This window comes from Salmo salar, chromosome 19, assembly GCF_965601325.2.
Source record: "Salmo salar chromosome 19, fSalSal1, whole genome shotgun sequence".
NCBI classification, from domain to species: domain Eukaryota; kingdom Metazoa; phylum Chordata; class Actinopteri; order Salmoniformes; family Salmonidae; genus Salmo; species Salmo salar.
The window spans coordinates 4,475,215-4,481,214 of record NC_138309.1 but is presented as its reverse complement, the minus strand read 5'-3'; the positions used below and the strand labels follow the sequence as shown (position 1 = coordinate 4,481,214).

Sequence of the window (6,000 nt, the reverse complement as noted above, 5' to 3'; positions counted from 1 at the left end):
TGGTCGATTAATCGGTATCGGCTTTTTTTGGTCCTCCAATAATCGGTATCGGCGTTGAAAAGATTTATAGAAAATGTTTAAGATATGGCGGTCGACATTCAAATGGTTCAGTTTGCGTAAAAATTCTGTTGCAATTTCTTTATCTTTCCAAAGGCACAGTCATTGAATTTCTTCAATAAGTCTGGAATTATCCCACTGTTCAGTGACAGCTGGGACAGCTTGCCTGAAGTGCTTTGCTGCTGACGCCATCCGGACCATATGATTTTCGTGGGTTGACACCACTGGATGAATTTTGCCGTTTCTCTGTCAAAACCTTGAAGAGAGGCTTGGTCTGGGTGGAGGAAACCCACAACAACAGTGGTGTCATCTACATATAAAAAAATGTGTGGCTTGAGTCAGAGGCTTGACAATTGTTTGTGTACAATATCAGTGACAGTAGGCAACTTTGAGGGGCTCCCGTATTCACCGTTCTAGATGTAGAGATGGCGGAGTTAAACTTCACTTGTTGAGTACGGTTCCCAAGGAACCTATTAATCCACTTGATCAGTAGAGAGTTGACACCCAAATTCACCAGCTTATCACCAGTAGGTGGGGTTGAATGGTGTTAAACGCGATACTGAAGTCAATGAATACAATTTTCATGAGGCTATTTGCCTTTTCTAAATGTTTGTAGATATTGTTCAGCATGACCAGTAACTTATCATCAACACTCCTGGAGGCACGGTGGGTGAATTGGTTAGAGTCTAATTGGGATGAGAGACCAGAAATAATTTAGTCTTTGAATAATGTTTTCAAAACATTTCATAGGTACAGATGTCAGGGCTACAGGGCGTAAATCATTATTTTCTTTTGGCCTGTTGTTTTTAGGTATTTGGACAATCAGCGACTTCTTCCATAAGTATGGAATTATCCCACTGTTCAGTGACAGCTGGAACAGCTTCAGGAACGGTAATGCGAGCTGGTCTGCGCATGCCTGAAGTGCCTTGCTGCTGACGCCGTCTGGACCATATGATTTTCCTGGGTTGACATGTTGAAAGTATTGCTTGATGTCATTCACAGAGATCTGTATACCAACAGCTGGTATGCTGTCTATACTGTCCAAGGCCACTTTCTGCAGTGATGTCAAATCACACATCAAACCTACAATAGAAACTGTTCAAATAATTTGCAAAAGCAAGGTCATTTTTGAAGGTCATACAATGTCTCTGGTTTGTAGCCCTTGCCAGGCTTCCTACTGTCCTATGGCTGCTTTGTGGACTGGACCCAAATGGGGGACCTGGCCAAGAGCAGTGGCACCTCCAAATTGGACGTTAAGGACCCCGTGGAGCTCAAAAAGCTGGCCAGGCAGGGCCACTGGTCCAAGAACCACAAGCTCCGTGCCCAGGTCTACCAGCAACTCATTAAGGCAATCCCCTGTCGAACCGTGACACCCGACGCCGAGGTCTACCACGACCTAATGGGCGACGACACAGGTAAAAAAGCCTTGTCCTCCATCCAACTGCCAGACTTTGTGGACGGCAGCGCTGTGCCGCACTACTGCCTCAAGGCAGACGCAGTGACCGCCGTCCAACGGGTCATCTCCTGTCTGGCGGGACAGTTCCCGGACATCTCGCACTGCCCGCGATGACAGCCCTCCTGCTGCACTTCAGAGCCAAAGAGGCGCGTCAGCCGTCTGCTGGCCTGCAATGAGCCGGGCCAACGCTTTGTAGACCAGACCTTCCTGGCCTATGAGTCCAGCTTCATGACCTTTGGTGATCTGGCCAACAAGTACTGCCCGGCAGCCCACAAGCTCATAGTGGCTACAGCGCAGGACATGGTGGAGGTGTAGAAGACATGTAGCTAGCTAGAGATGGTGGACTGAACAAAGTTATCGGTAAGTTAGACTAAAATATTAGCACTTCACAATCTGGTGGGTGATAACCTTCAATCTGGATAATAACACAAAACAAATCTTAAGACTAGAGACATTTATCGACAAATATTACAAAAACAAGCAACACCCAAACATGACGGAGAGTAAGACAGGGGAACCGATTTCAAAACGAAAACGTGACTCTTCTACAGACACAGACAATTTAATATTTTCACCACCGGGAATGGTAAAGGTCGAAACCGATCTGTTAAAATCAATAAATGACAAACTGGGTATACTTGAATTAGTTAGTAAGGATATAAAAGACTTGAAGGCAAGCCTCGAGATGAGTGATGAAAAAGATGCAACATTGGAGAAGGAAACACACAAGCTAAAAGGGACAGTCAACAAGATTGAAACTGAAGTGAATGAAATTAAAAAGGAGAGCACCGTTTTGAGAGAAGCCTTACTGGACATACAAACTAGAACCATGAGAGAGAATCTGGTACTTACAGGTATGCAGGAGAAAGAAGGGGAAGTTCCTGAATCTGTAGTTAGAGAGTTCCTCCTTACAGCGCTTCAAATCCCACGTGAAGCTATCGACAAAATCCAACTTGAACATGTACACCGCTTCGGACAGAGAGGCCAAATGTATGAACGCCCAATCGTTTCCAAATTTGCTTCATTTAAAGATAAAATAATGGTTAAAAGCCTGGGTTAAAGAATTGCTGGGACCAAAATTGGCATGAATGATCAGTTTCCGAAGGAAATTGCAGAACGGTGTAAAGTTCTGTATCCAATTTTCAAAGAAAATAGATTAAAAGGGAAACGAGTAGCTCTCGTCGTGGATAAACTATATATTGATAACCAGTTGTTCAGAGACACAAAGACTACTCCATGGTTATTTAAAAAAATTACAAAGTTCTCATAGATGACAAAAATAATGAAACACAATTCTAGCCCAGTTATGGATTATAACAATACAATTAAAAAAAAATAGCTTTTGTATATATCTTGACATATACTGCTCAAAAAAATAAAGGGAACACTTAAACAACACATCCTAGATCTGAATGAAAGAAATAATCTTATTAACCTGTTATGGCTAGGGGGCAGTATTTTCACGGCTGGATAAAAAACGTACCCGATTTAATCTGGTTACTACTCCTGCCCAGTAACTAGAATATGCATATAATTATTGGCTTTGGATAGAAAACACCCTAAAGTTTCTAAAACTGTTTGAATGGTGTCTGTGAGTATAACAGAACTCATTTGGCAGGCAAAACCCTGAGACATTTTCTGACAGGAAGTGGATACCTGATGTGTTGAATTACCTTTAAGCCTATGCCATTGAAACACACAGGGGTTGATTAATGTTTTGGCACTTCCTATTGCTTCCACTAGATGTCACCAGCCTTTACAAAGTGTTTTGAGTCTTTTACTGTGAGATCTGACCGAACAAGAGCCATGGAACGGTGATGGCCGATTAGACTCTGGCGCGCGAGTTCATGTTGGGTACCCTCGTTCCAATACGTTATAAAAGAGAATGCATTCGTCCACCTTGAATATTATTCATGTTCTGGTTAAAAAAGGCACTAATGATTTATGCTATACAACGTTTGACATGTTTGAACGAACGTAAATATATTTTTTCCCCTCGTTCATGACGAGAAGTCCGGCTGGCTTAGATCATGTGCTAACAACACGGAGCTTTTTGGATATAAATGATGAGCTTTTTTGAACAAAACTACATTCGTTATGGACCTGGAATTCCTGGAAGTGACATCTGATGAAGAGAATCAAAGGTAATGGATTATTTACATAGTATTTTCGATTTTAGATCTCTCCAACATGGCCGTTTGCTATACAGACAAAGCATATTTTTCTGGGCGCAGTGCTCAGGATTATTGCAAAGTGTGATTTCCCAGTAAGGTTATTTTTAAATCTGGCAAGTTGATTGCGTTCAAGAGATGTAAATCTATAATTCTTTAAATGACAATATAATATTTTACCAATGTTTTCTCATTTTAATTATTTAATTTGTGGTGCTGACTTGACTGCCGGTTATTGGAGGGAAACGATTTCCTCAACATCAATGCCATAGTAAAACGCTGTTTTTGGATATAAATATGAACTTGATAGAAATAAAAATGCATGCATTGTCTAACATAATGTCCTAGGAGTGTCATCTGATGGAGATTGTAAAAGGTTAGTGCATCATTTTAGCTGGTTTTATGGTTTTGGTGACGCCTGGCTTTGAATTGACAAAACATTACACACAGCTATTGTCAATGTACTCTCCTAACATAATCTAACTTTATGCTTTCGCCGTAAAACCTTTTTGAAATCGGACAACGTGGTTAGATTAAGGAGATGTTTATCTTTCAAAGGGTGTAAGATAGTTGTATGTTTGAAAAATTTGAATTTTGACATTTATTTGGTTTCATATTTGCCGCTCTTGAAATGCACCTGCTGTTGATAGGGTGCACCACGGGTGGCACGCTAGCGTCCCACATAGCCCCAAGAAGTTAAGATGGTGAGGAAGGCATTTAAAAAAAATAACCAGGCATCCTCTATTGACGGGATGAGGTCAACATCCTCCCAGGATACCCGGGCCAGGTCGATTAGAAAGGCTTGCTCGTTGAAATGTTTCAGGGAGCGTTTGACAGTGATGAGTGGAGGTCGTTTGACCACTGACCCATTATGGGTGCAGGCAATGAGGCAGTGATCGCTGAGATCTTGGTTGAAAACAGCAGAGGTGTATTTAGAGGGCACGTTGGTTAGGATGATATCTATGAGGGTGCCAGTGTTTGCGGCTTTGGGGTTGTACCTGGTGGGTTCATTAATAATTTGTGTGAGATTGAGGGCATCAAGCTTGGATTGTAGGATGGCTGGGGTGTTAAGCATGTCCCAGTTTAGGTCGCCTAGTAGCACAAGCTCTGAAGATAGATGGGGGGCAATCAGTTCACATATGGTGTCCAGAGCACAGCTAGGGGCCGAGGGGGGTCAATAGCAGGCCGCGACGGTGAGAGACTTGTTTTTGGAGAGGTGGATTTTTAAAAGTAGAAGTTCAAATTGTTTGGGTACAGACCTGGATAGCAGGACAGAGCTCTGCAGGCTATCTCTGCAGTAGATTGCAACACCACCCCCTTTGGTCGTTCTATCTTGTCTGAAAACGTTGTAGTTAGGGATGAAGATTTCAGAGTTTTTGGTGGACTTCCTAAGCCAAGAATCAGACACAGCTAGGACATCCGGGTTGGCAGAGTGTGCTAAAGCAGTTAACAAAACAAACTTAGGGAGGAGGCTTCTAATGTTAACATGCATGAAACCAAGGCTATTACGGTTACAGAAGTCATCAAAAGAGAGCGCCTGGGGAGTAGGAGTGGAGCCAGGCACTGCAGGGCCTGGATTCACCTCTACATCCCCAGAGGAGCAGAGAATAATTAGTATGAGGGTACGGCTAAAAGCTATAAGAATTGGTCGTCCGTGATGTCCAGAATAGAGAGAAAAAGGAGCAGGTTTCTGGGGGCGATAAAATAGCTTCAAGGTATAATGATGATTTAGTGATGATGAGAGAGATATTGTCTCTAGAAACATTGAAACCAGAAGATGTCATCGCATGTGTGGGTGGAGGAACTGAGAGGTTGGATAAGGTATAATGAGCAGGGCTAGAGGCTCTACAGTGAAATAAGCCAATAAACACTAACCAGAACAGCAATGGACATTGCATATTGACATTGAGGAGAGGCATGCTTAGTCGAGTGATCAAAGGGTCCAGTGAGATTCAGACAGCTAGCCGGGCCATAGGTAGCAAGCTGGTGGAAGATGGTGGGAGGTCTGTTTTTAGCCACCTCGTGCGTTTCCGTCTGTGGGTTAGTGGGGTTCCGTGTGGAAGGGGGGACCAGTCCAAGTTGGCAAAATAGTTAGTTATAGTGGCCCAAGAAAAGTGTCCGATAGACCTATTCAGATCGCAGTCGATAAGACAGCTAACGATTAGTGGGCCGCAGATGGGCGATCAGGTTACGTCGCGACGGAGGGGCCAGTTGGATAACTCCCTCGGGCAGATAACGTCGGTGGTTCAGTCGTGAAGGCCCGATGAGGCTCCGCATCGGCAGTAAAACGGTTCAGGATAGGTGATTGTAGCCCAG

General features: G+C 43.3%; 1 pseudogene; it reads left to right on the top strand.

Annotated features, from left to right (window-relative positions):
* The first annotated feature begins 900 nt into the window (after positions 1–900).
* Positions 901–6,000, top strand: part of LOC106578318 (TBC1 domain family member 24-like) — a 30,162-nt pseudogene continuing 25,062 nt past the window's right edge.